Source organism: Etheostoma spectabile, chromosome 23 (genome assembly GCF_008692095.1).
Source record: "Etheostoma spectabile isolate EspeVRDwgs_2016 chromosome 23, UIUC_Espe_1.0, whole genome shotgun sequence".
Lineage (NCBI taxonomy): Eukaryota > Metazoa > Chordata > Actinopteri > Perciformes > Percidae > Etheostoma > Etheostoma spectabile.
In genome coordinates this window covers 16,790,540-16,803,747 of record NC_045755.1, presented here as the reverse complement: position 1 = coordinate 16,803,747, position 13,208 = coordinate 16,790,540, and the positions used below count along the sequence as shown (strand labels likewise).

General features: G+C 37.7%; 1 protein-coding gene across 1 annotated transcript in view; it reads left to right on the top strand.

Moving 5' to 3' along the window:
• ppfibp1a (PPFIA binding protein 1a) overlaps positions 1-13,208 on the top strand; it is a 105,345-nt gene that overhangs the window by 34,417 nt on the left and 57,720 nt on the right. The gene's annotated exons all lie outside the window — the stretch shown is intronic.

The window sequence follows — 13,208 nt, the reverse complement described above, 5'->3', positions numbered from 1 at the left end:
TTTATACCACTCTTGATTTAAATAACTATTTAAGTCTTGGAGTCAAGGACAGTTGTAACACGTTTCCCCTGTATAATTACATTTTTTCTCACCATCACTTTACCTGCCAATTATCTATTTAACTTAAACATTACATGGAAACTCTTTCAAAAAATAGACTGAACAGGTTTCAAAGCTGGTGTAATTACATGTCAAGGACAGTTGTAACATAAAAAATGGCTACTATTCTATAAAATAACTGTAAAAAAGATAACTATCCATCTAAAATATAGTTTAGTTAATATTTTGAAAGCAATGATTACCTTTTGGCACACTCAGGACTTACGCTGTGTGATAGTTGAAATCCAAAGAACTCTTCAGCTTTCAGTTGCATGTCCAATGGTTATTTAAATGTTTTGCATCATAAAACTACAGAGTGTGTAGGCTTATGATCAGGGCTAAACCAATCCCTATCTTTACTGATAGGGCTTAGATCAGTTTAAACTATAAAAGTTATTCAAGGATTGGCTCAGGTTTTGAATAACCCTTAATGTAGAAAAATTAGGTCTGTTATAACTTCACATCCATAACAAATGGAATAATTATTGTTGTTAAATGTTATTATTTTAGGCTACTTTTATGTAATATATTTAGAGAGAGAGAGAGAGAGAGAGAGAGAGAAGTAAAATGTCTAAGTGGCTTTCCAAAAGAACAATATCACCGAAATCCTAAATACTTTGATGTGCAAGAATAGAATAGAACTGTAGCCAAGGGAAACTGGAAATTGCAGTGGCGAAAAGAGAGAACAACAACAGCTCCAATGAAAGGGTGACACAAATACAGCTATGGTTACATGGGCAGTACCTGTCCTGAAGGACTATGAGCTAGAACGGGAAAGAAAAAAACCCTAACCATGTAATCATTCAAGTTTTGTTGCAGTATTTCCACAAATGTTTTCTTATCCTTACATAAGTTGCTCATGAGTTTTGCCTTTTTAAAGCTAATTTGAAATGAAACACTTTTATTTGAAAAGTGAGTCAATACAGCATTTCCCTTGCATATAAAGTGATATACTCTACATATGTATGTTCACCATTTTAAATTAAGCATAGTTGGGTTAGGAGCGGCATTCTGACACTTTACATTCACCTACAATGAACTCATTTTGCATAACGATATTGACATATTACATGTCTCTTCATCTTTTAAAGAAGTGGTGTCTTTTACAATACGTTTGTGAATTTCTTGACGTTACAAGTCAGGATAGTATGTAAGAAAAGCATCTGGTAGAAGAGTTCATTTTATAGCCTACTACAACTTGCATTTTAAACCACAACCTCTATTTCTAAACCAGATTTTTGTCTTTATTTTTTAAATGCGACTGCCTTATCATCTCAACATATTTCCACATAGCTTGTTTGCTTGTAATTGTCTGTATGTGCATACTGTATGTCTGTTTCCTGTTTATACTCATGATCAAAATCAAATTGCCTTCATGGATTAATAAACCAGCAAATGATCACAATGGAGAAGCTAGAAGTATTGCATGTTTAGCATTTTCCTTCCAAAAATGACACATTTTTTGTTAGACTGACTGACCCAGAATTTTCATCAAGCACCATTATCAGGTGAATATTTTAATTGGTCTAATATTTTTATTCTAATCTATATTACAGTTTGGTTTTCTTTTCAATGAGCCTTTACAAAGCTGCTAGCATGGCTGTAGTCTTAGTCTTGACTTAGACTAGTTTGAGATACCAGATGATTTGGAACTACACAGCTGCGAATGCATACAGTCAGAATCATCACTCCTCTCCACTTTTTTTCTGATTGCAGATTTAAGTCCTCTGCCACTCCCACAAAAATCACTTTTTTTGAGCATCGTACCCAAATTACAAAGCCAGAACCAGAAAGCTGTTTGGCAGACCTCCAGAATTTGGAATTAACCAACAGAAGGGCAAAATAATCAATTGCTGGACTGAACTGGAGTCGGCTAAGCAGTATTAATTCAGCATCATGCAACTGACATGAATCAAATGTGCATACAGCCAGCAGTTTGGCAGTCTGGGCTGTGGAGACAATAATGCAATCATTAAAGAGGAGAATGCTCTTTAGGACAATTAAAACATCTGATTGGAAGCCACCTGTGGCATTTTGCAGCCATAGACAATGTCAATATCCATATCTGACTAAACACCGAACATCACATCGACCTTTTGTCAAGCACCATGTGCATTCAACACATCTCAGGCGTCTTCTGCCCATGTCTTCTGTTTTTTTTTTATTTCCCCTGGTGTTTTTTTTCTAACTCTAAATCCTCTGACATGAGGGACGTGAATGCAGAAGGGGCTGTCTCCTAGACAACACTACATTTATTGTCAGTAAACTGTCTGGGACATTGGTTTTGTGTCTCAGCTATGGTCCCTTTGTGTATGTGCAGTGTAGCATTGTGGAGAAAAATAAAACAAACAGCATTTGTGCCTGCTGAGCTATTGAAGTAGAGGTGGAAAATCAACTCCACTATAGAATGAATTGTAACGGAAGTTATAGGTTTCTAATTGGAACACTGGACGGAGCAATAGCCGGCTGATGAAGGATTAGTTTCTGATTATTTTAATGCAAAACATAGAAATAATCACTGCCCACACTGTCTGTGTTACCCCGTTGGTATTTCGTTCTGAACAAAAAGAAGGAAGCAGAAAGAAGAACACAAAATGTGCAATTAGCGATGTGAATTTGCAATTATCTATTCGGGACTGATTATAATAAATGTTTGCTGTAAAATTATAGGAAATTGTTACGGCCTACATATAATGCCCTAGGAACAACACACTCTCATACATTAAGCACATAATTGATTAAGAGTTTTATATAACTGTATACATGGGGTGTTTTCTAATCAGCAACGTCTACGTTTAATGTCTTTTTGAGTTTAGGCAACTAAAACTACTTACTGAAGTTTAGAAAAATATTGTGATTATTGGTAATTGAAACCAACATTGACTTACAGTGGCAGATAGACATTTTCTTTCGATTAATCAAGGAATCATTTTGTCTAAAAAATGTCTATTCCTACCATGTTTAACTATAAGCGTCAAATCTTCTGATGTGAGTAGCTGGAAAGAGGAAATATTTGGCATTTTTGCTCTAAAAAATAACAAAAATGATTATTAGATGATTAAAACAATCAAATCATTTAATCCACAAATCATTGTATCTCTAATTCACATTATGAAAAACAAAGCACTTGCAGTGGCTGGTGCTTTGCTCAGTTGAGGATTCCTGGATGTATTGGGCAGTCTGTGGATGCTAACTTAGCCCTTTACTCTTATATGAGATGTTGGTAAAGTATGTTGAAGAAGATATGTTGAAAAGGTGCATAAAAACAAAAGGAAAGAACTAAACCAACATCAATAAACAAGACAGGAGCAGGAGCCAGAGCCCAGACAGCGGGCTGCCAGCTGCAGCTAGACTGGAATAACCCCGGTGTTCGTTGCTCCAACGACCACCTCCAGAGACAGGTGAATCACACAGCAAACTCCAGATGGAACATCAGGGGTTATTTGTTCCCAGTTCCATTTGGAAACACACTTTATTAATTCATCCTCTATCTTTAATCCCAGTCAAACTGGAAAGTGTATTAATTATATTATCACATTCATGAATGCATCGCAACAACGTAGTGAAAAAAAATCCTATTAGGAGCTTTGGGCAGCCACTACAAAAGGGACGCAAAGTGACTAAATATAGATGCAAAACAATCAAAGAGGTACAAAATTACCAAAAAAAGATACAAAACAATCACAAAGAGACACAAAATGACTAAAAATAGATGCAAAATTATCACAAAGACATGCAAAATGACCCAAGATAGATGCAAAATGAAGACAAAGTGATCAAAAATAGTTGCAAAACAGTCACAAAGAGACACAAAATGACTAAAAAGAGATGTAAAACAATCACAAAGACATGCAAAATGACTCAAGATAGATGCAAAATGAATGAAAAATGACTAAAAATAGTTGCAAAACAATCTCAGAAAGATGCAAAATGTGTAAAAATAGACTGCCTGAGACTCTTTGAGTTTAGGTTTACATGTTCCTTTGTGACAGGTGGGGATCTCTTACAGTACGTGTCTGCGGCCATGGGCCCATTCTTTCATATTTTGTCCTTGGAAACAAGGGCAGTGGTGTAAAAAGAATGGAATACCAAACATGAAGGTACATTTGATGTGAGATAGTTTAGAGGTTTGAAAATAGTACTTTCAAAGAGGTAAACTTGAAAATCCACCCTAAAGCTAAACACAGCAGACAATATTTCACTCAATGATGGTGCCAGTAGAGACATACACTATACACATGTGCATTTTGTGAGTAGAACTGTTCAAGAAAATGTTATAGCTCTTTTTCTAAACTTTGGTTGCGTTCCTGTCTGTTGGGTCACAAGAGGACAGAGTCTGAGAATGTCACATGTCATGGTAAATGTCAGGGTAGTTGTGTGAAAGTGTTCATATCTCTATCGATGGTGGGTACATAACGTTCAATTTTTTTCTACTGAAGTAATGGAATAGCCAAATGGGGTAGCCAAAGTAAGCACAGGTTGTTTTGGCATTAACATACTCACTAACATCAAATTAAAACTAAAAGCTGTTTGTCATCTTCAGTGTTATGATGTTGTTGTTATATTTTAGTAATGCAGACAGCCGAGGAGCCTTGTGGTGACAAACAGGCTTCAGGAACATGGTCTGCTAGGTTGACATTAAGGGAGCCTGGGAGTGAGAAATGATTTAATCATTAACATTCATGAGCGGGAACATGGGTGGCTTCCAGCACGCTGTGCTGCTGCCTAAAACAAAACAGCCAGCACAATACTGATATAGCAGCTGTAAAGGGATTAGTTCAGAAACAGTGAGAACATCCTCAGAAATCTGAATGCAGCAACAGGACTTGGCAAAGAGAGCCCGTCCTCTGAGAATGTCAAGCACGCAGGAAAGCACAAAAAGATTGTACAGTGTTTGTCTCTAAAGGGAACACATGTAGATTCTCGTGGCTGTTTTCTTTTTTCCTCAACTTGTTGGTGCAGTGTGATAATTGCTTGTTTATTTTATAGTATTTCTTGACTTGCCTCCCTGTATCAACCACTAAAAGCCGATGTGTGAGGATTAATTTGTTACTTAACAGTTTAATGACACCCTGGCTTGCCCCCGTATAAGCACGCTCCCTAAAAAAACTGTTTTGTGTTATTCTCACAACACTTGAAGCCGCTGAAGCTGGGACTTGTTGGCTGTTGAGTGCCATTTGGCAGATTTAAAAGCCTCTGCAAGGGACAAGGGATTATTTTCTTAGGTCTACACACTCCAGAGAGTGGTGCCTCCATGCTCAATATATATTTTGAAATGAGAAGACACTTAGCTTTTTAAATACACAAAAAAACTAAAATAGTTGAGTGTCTAGTCTCAAGCAAGTATGAATCCATCCATCTATTGTTGGTAACCACTTATCCTATTCAGGGTCCGTGGGGCTGACATTGGCTGAGAGGTGGGGTACCCCCTGGAAAGGTTGCCTGACTCTCATTACAGACAACAATTCACGCTTAAAATTAAAATATTTCGGGCACATAAACAATAAACCTAAACTTGCAATTAAACCTTTGTAAAGCTGCAGATTCAGTAATTGTATACTGTGCATATGTGCATTCAACCATGAAGATACTACCCAAAAATGGCAAGAATCTTGTGAGTACATAAAACTCAACGAATAAGCAAAACCTTTTTAAGTGCCACATAGTCCGGCTCTTCATTGAGGCCTGGATTGGCAGTGGCCCTTCATTTGAAAATCCACAATGTTTCTGTTTTTCTCTTTGTAGCATGTTTCTTTAGTTTTCCTCATCAAAGCAAAGCATTATGCCTTTGTATTTCTAGGTTATTATGACTTATTGATCAAATGGCTAAGTACAAGTCTAACCCCTCTTTTTCAGTCTCATGATATGTCCTTTGATCCAAAGAGCGCCTGTGTTTTGTACCTGCATTCGTGACGTAGCACTCCTCAGTACATTTACTAAAGTACTTTACTTCTGTACAATTTTGACATACTTTCTTGAGTATTTCCATTTTATGCCAACTTATACTTTTACTTCACCACATTTATTTGACACTTTTTATTTACTTTTTTACATAAAACATGATATTCGTTTTATATAATAGAGTGCTAAACTACTAATCTACCCATTAGAACAGTATACAAATGTTCTCCTATTGGCTCCACATTTAACACACATTTAATAGTGAAAACAACTGAATAATAATATTCTATGAGGGTAAAACACTGTGGGCCTTTCTGCATGACTACTTTTACTTCAATTACTTTATAGATATAGATTTTGCACAGTAAATGATTCAACACACAAACGGACCAATTGTGCAGCAAAAGAGAATGAAATACATTTAATAGCCTCCTGTTAAAGAAAAAAAATGTCTTATTTGCGGTTAACCTGTTAAAAAGACATCTTTCATTCCCCTCATGGAGCAGGTCTGATTTAATCACGGATTACCTAATGGCTCTTTGGTTTAATTAGGCCATTTAAAGGTTAACTGCCAGATCTGCACCCACATTCACAGCAGTCAGATATCTGTCACGGCCGTGCTCCCTCTAGACCAGTCCTATATGGAGAAACAGATATGGTGCCTTTTTTCCCGTGTACAGTGTATTTTTATATAAATAATGAGAGTTGACCCAGCATACTTTCGCTCCATGTGGCCTTGCACATCCTTACCTACCGGCGCGTTTGTCACAACAGGGCTATAGAGACACTTGACCATTTTGTGGCAACACACACCATATCAAACACAGGATTCAATTAAAACACTTTTTGCACTTTTCTCTCATTCCTTTAATCATCCATTAACCACAAGATATTTCTAGCATGCAACTAGGCTGCTTTGCATCTATGATGCAGGAGAAAGCAATATTTCTCTGTTTAATCTCCGTGTAATGTTTTTATGTTATTCTTTGTATGTGAGGCTTTCACCTCATTTAGGTTTTTCTCTTTTCTTTTTCTTTCTGCATCTATTTCTGTAAACACGAGAATAGCTTCATGGCGTTTGATGAAGATTGCATGTTCTGCTGTTAGTGCATGTGGCTTTATAGTCCCTTGCAAGCTGTTTGTTGCTATGCTCCTTCATACTGTGTATTTTAAACAGTATGTTGATGTTTAATAAAGCTTTTTAAACGTCTGAACGGGGACAAAATTTTAGAAGGTCTTTTCCTTAAAACACCCTGTTTCCCCAATGGTTAATGTGCATAACACATAAATGAAAGTTTCCTGTCTCTCTTCTACACTGTTGACTGCAAAGTGGCCAAAAACAATAACACTAAGCTTAAGATATTTGGCTTCTTGGCAAACTCATTTACAATTTTTCTGTTGCTTGCAGGCCATTGCCCCCTACAAATAAACAAATAAAGTTCAGCTGACTGTAAATTCTTTTTCCATTCTATAAAAAAAACAATAACAGTTTTATTCATTAGGTGACAATCTTTCCCTGTCTTTATTTCTGTTTCACACTAGGGTGCGCACACACACACACAAACACACACACACACACACCACACGGATGTACTCCGGGTAAGCAGTGACTGATCACGCTGAGAGCGCCTCACTGGGATGTTCGGAACAATTACCTCTGCCTCACTGCCACTCAGGACCCCTCAGGTGAAGTCATTATCTAAACCAGAGGCTGCTCACTACAGTCACAATGAATTCACATTAACAGTTGAGCTTGGGCCACCAGGGCCATCTGGATGCATGGATCCAATTAAACTCCTTACTGGACAAGGCAAGGTACTCAAAATTGGGACTTTTTTAAATTAGTTTTTGTTGCACAGAAGCTATAAAGCAAACGGCACTTTTGGGACGTAATACACAAATTCAAAGTAGTGATTTGCTTCATCTGTTACTTCAAAACCTCTTAAAACTGTGAGGGGGGTTCTAGGTGTCAAAATCCAACTTTCAGATAAGCAGCTAAGAGAAGACAATTTTCTCTTGCAATAGGAACTTATATCTTGTATTCCTCTGGTTCTGAAGCCAACCACTTTATTCAACAGTATGGCCATTCATGTTCAATTATTGGATAGACGCACAGGAGATTTGGCAATGTTTCTCTCTTTCATCTTTTGCTGTTATCTATTTCTTGCAACATGAAGACAAACAATTAATCCTAGAAATGCTGTGGCATATCAACGGGTGGTCTGACTTTTTTAAGGTGAAAGTACCGCCTTTCCACTAACTCCAGAATCTGTTTTCTTGTTTGTTTACTTCATATGGAGTACATGCCCAGCTTGCATCTATTGTAAATCACCTCTAAGAATGTAGCAAAAGGTCTGCAGCCATGCTATCAGCTCTGTAAGGCTGATTAACTGTTTCCTTTGCCATAGAATAACCTGCTGTTTAAACATTTAAACAGATCAATATCAATTTAAGTGTTCTATTTATTTAGAACATTGTACCGCCTTACCTTGCGTACACAGCCCTTTCCGACAAGGGAACTGAACCAGTTGCATCCATTTATGCTGTCTTCAAATCAAATGGACTTCTTTGACAAAAACATGCCCTTGACAAAAACATGCCCTTGCAAAACGTGGGAGTTGCTGGTCTTCCTCTGCCTTGATCGGTTAGTTAGTTAGTGTTGTTGTGTGATTTGTGTTTTAAAACAAAGAAACCAATTGATTTGAGGCAGCGGTAGACCAGCAACTCCTGTGTTTGAAGAGGTAAAATGACTGTTTTTATCAAATGAGTCTAGTGGCTTTGAGGAGAGATAACGGCTTCAGTTCCCCGTTGGAAAGGTGTAAGGTTTTTTAGGTGTCTAAAATACATTTAGCTGCTGCCTCCGTCCACAGCAGTACATTTCTGAGCTTCTGTGTCGGTACTCTTGTGTGCTTGTCTCAACTTGGGGAGTGCCGACCGCCATCTACTGTGGCTTATACACTGACTACGGTTAGGTACCTTATACAACCGCACAGACTGCAAAGTGTGTAATCACGGCTGTTTTTCCGGGGACTATTGCAAAGCCATATATAGATTAATCAGTAGTATGTAGATCAGGTGAATGTTTAAACACCCATTGTCCTTCTTTTGGACTTGGAAAAAACTTTAGCTACATTGAATACCAAATGTATAACATCTCATGATTAGAATGATATACATTTTTTCAAGCCCTAAATGTGGAGAAGTAATAGTTTAACATGTTTGTACATTCTACATAATATCTTTGTGTTTTGTGTCTTAATAGCGTGTTTTATTTGATGGGAAACCAGCATTTTTAAATTCCATGTACTTTTGTGATTTATGCTTGCATAATCAGATCAAGAGCAGTACAAGGACATACTTATTGCTTTAGAAATGATTGCAGCTTTGCTTTGCCTTTTATCGTCTCGGACTAATTTCCCCTTTTACCGTACGTTCAGTTAGAAACAGCAAGTCTGACCTATGGACACTGTAATCATGATAATCAATGTGCAGTCATAGCTCTCTCATTAAAGGCGCTGCAGCATGGATGGTATCAGCGAGGCTCAGCTGAAGTTAGCGCTGGCTATATATAAGTGTTTTTCATTTAACCTGACTAACTTTGTTTACACTGAGTTTTGAAAAGAATTAGGATGACATCCTCATCAGAATATTTACCGTAGTGAGAAATAGTGAGAAAGAGATTTTCTTTAGATAATAAAATCATACATGCTGTTCCCTCCTACATCCAGACAGCAGTGTGTGCTTTGCATCTTATGTATTCTCTTTCAAACGGACTAATCAATAACATGCTTTCACTCCTACCAGGAGATGGGAATGAAATATGTTGCTGTATAATTCATGGCATTTGATTTTTTTTCTTTCTTCTTCACATTAATGATTACATTTTCACATCACCTCCCACTATGTTTTCGCCCTCTCCAAATATTACTCCTGAGGAAACAAGAGCCACATTTGAATACTGTGCAACATGAATTATTGATTTATAGTCTATAGTAAAAGTACTTTTTTTTTTTTATGGTATGGGGTAAAGTATTGCAGCTGATCAATTCCTCTCCTCTGTCCACATATTACCTCAGGGCAGACATCCACAATAATTCGGTAGTGTTAGTCTTTGATTGAGCTGTTGTCATGGTGACCTGGATGTTCGATAGATACCGGGATGGACGGAGAGACTCTCCTCGTATCCACAGAGCTATAATTAAACACAATTTAGAGCAAACCACATCTCTCTCTGTGGCGCGGTTGAGAATATTGCAGGGATGTGGAGAGTGCGTGTCGGTGTGATCCTCTGGTGAATAAAACCAATGGCATGCTAAGACAAATGGCGTGATAATCTCACATCAGCCAAAACAGAGGCATAAGTTGTTCTCCCTCTTTTTTAAGGAATATATGTTATCAGCTTGATTAAAAATAATGCTCTGAGCTGGCGAATTTAAATAACACTGGATAGAAGAAGCATGGCACAATAATATCCTGAGTTTTATTTCTGGTTATGATGTAAATCCCATTGCAGACATTCCAGAAGATGAACAACTAGATCAGATAATCTCCCCAGAAGAGAGAGAGAGAGAGAGAGAGAGAGAAGAGACAGGAACACATAAGCCCTGATAAAGTCACAAGCACTCATTGACTTAATTAAAATCTTGCGTTACATTTGTCAGAAATCTACAGCGCAGACACCCAAACAAACACTGCTGGAGAGCTACTTTCACTTCATTGTCTATCTACACTGACATCCCCTGACGAACACTGTGACCCTTTCTTAACTTCGCCCACACACATAAAAGAACTTGAATGAAGCTTCCTCTGAATGACTCTTCTTCTTCCTTTTCAGTATCAACATGTTATCCTTTATTTTTACCAAGGTTTTTAAAGGAGAAACGGAGGCACAAAATTAGCTGGGTGGTTATTAATAAAAGGCAAGGCTAAGCTGCACCATGGCAGTTACTTAAGGCTATGTTATGTAACGCCTGTTGTGTAAAGCAACTGCTGTGATGGACACACATGATGTGAAGATCACCTTTTCACTCAGAAAAAGTCAATGTCTGGAGCATGGCTTGTTAATGATTTAATTGAATTAATAAACTGAACAAAGCATCATAAATTGGCTTATTTAATTTGAAGTGGGCTGGTACTCACCGGTACGCAGTACCAGCACTTCTACATTTTACTCTTAAGTGTACCTGCACTTTTTCTTGCTTAATGCTGCTTCTTGCATGTAGCCGGTGCTCTACCACTGCAGAGAAAGTGTCGGAGAGATTGATAATGATCTAACGTTACATAAACTACACTACCCAGATGGCGCTATGTGACTTACCTCAGATCTTGATGAATCACGTAAAGGCAAGCAGTTGGCCCACCCCTATCAGAAGTCCACTTCTCCACAGACGCTAGTTCGAAAAAGCTAGTTTGTGTACTAGAGCCAGACACGTCAACAGTGATCCAAGTCCAACCAGAAACATTCACGTCTTCAGCTGTTCTGTCAATAAAGGCCTAGAAATGCCCAAAAAATAGTGTTTAGGGACCAGCACAATAATTTAAGTTTTGTCTGAGTTTGTCTGGTTTCATTTTCCTTGATTGATGGGTATAATTGGGTATCATCTGCATAATAGTGTGTTGTAATAGTTGTGTCTATAGGAATCACATATAAGGTAAATACAATTGGGCCTAGCCCCGAGCCTTGTTGAACACCATGGCTAACTTTAGTAGGATTCATTGTTAGCATTAACAGACTGAGATTGATCTGATAAATAGGACTAAAACCAGCTTAGTGTAGGTCCTTTAATGCCAATTAAATGTTCCAGTCTCTGTAACAGGATGCTATGGTCAATAGTATTGAATGCAGCACTAACATCTAATAAAACAAGTACAGAGACAAGTCCTTTGTCTGAAGCAGTTAGAAGGTATTTTGTAATTTTCACTAGTGGCGTCTCTGTTCTCTGATGCACTCAAAATCCTGACTGAAAATCTTCAAATAAACTATTGTTATGTAGAAAGTCACATTACTGATAAGCAACTACCTTCTCAAGGATCTGTTTAAAAAAAAATTGTTTTAAATTATTTTTGGAACAGTAAACAGAAACAAACAATTACAAACAATACACTGAGACAGAGTCCCAGGGCCCCTTGTCAAGGTGAGGTTAGATATACCGTAGGTTTATAGTTGGACCTGTGGATCAAGAGTGTTTTTTTAAGAAGAGGCTTTATCACAGCTACTTTAAATGACTGTGGTACCTAACCTGTTAATAAAGACATATTGATCATATCCAGCAGGGCCTGAAGTTAACTTTTTTGACCACCAGCCACTGTGGCAGGTGGATTTTTAAATCCTTTTTACCAGCCTTTTTTTTGCCTCATAAAGGTGAAAAACTGGAATTGTACAAATATTAACTGGTGAGAATACACATTAAAATGCTGTCAAGTTATTAACAAAATCAATATAAGTAATAATAACTCTTAGAATAGTCATTTAAAAATCTTTTAATCATTGATTTCCCATGTCACAAAGGGAAATTTGTATTTCCTTTATACTAATACTGGCATGGTCAATATAAACTTGCAAGTGCATTATCAAAACATGCATAAACACTTCTCTAAACCGTTAAGGCTCTTTAAACTGCTACAGGAGCGGTTGAGACATTTATATGGAACGTTTTGAACTTGGTCTCAATTGGAGTCCAGGCAGACTGCTACCTTCTACAAAAAGAGCAAGCTTAACATTTTCAAAGAGCCTTTCAAGCCACAGAGTTTTACACTCATAATGATAGAGCTTCTACAGAGTGTTACTTTATTAGTGATGACTGACTGGTGCTAATCTGAGTCCACAAAAAAGGAGCAGCTGCACTCCTCTTCCTCCACCTCTGATGCAGCTGCATCTTCCATGATGTCTGGTCTCCTTGACCGTATGCTGTATCGCTCAGGATTCCAGACCCCACATCCCAAATCTGTTGTCCATGCTGTTGGACAACTTGTCCAGAGGTTTGTCTTTGTTAGCCTTCACTATGTCACTATGTCTCAGGTTAACACCATGGTAGGTGTTGGATTCCAACATCTTCCTCAGCATTGGTCCAGGTCTATAGTCAAAAAACAAGTTTCGGTTTACGTTTTTCAAAAGGATTTGCACATCAAGACTTAGACGTCCTAATCACACACACACACGCACGCACACGCACACACGCACACACACACACACACACACACACACACAC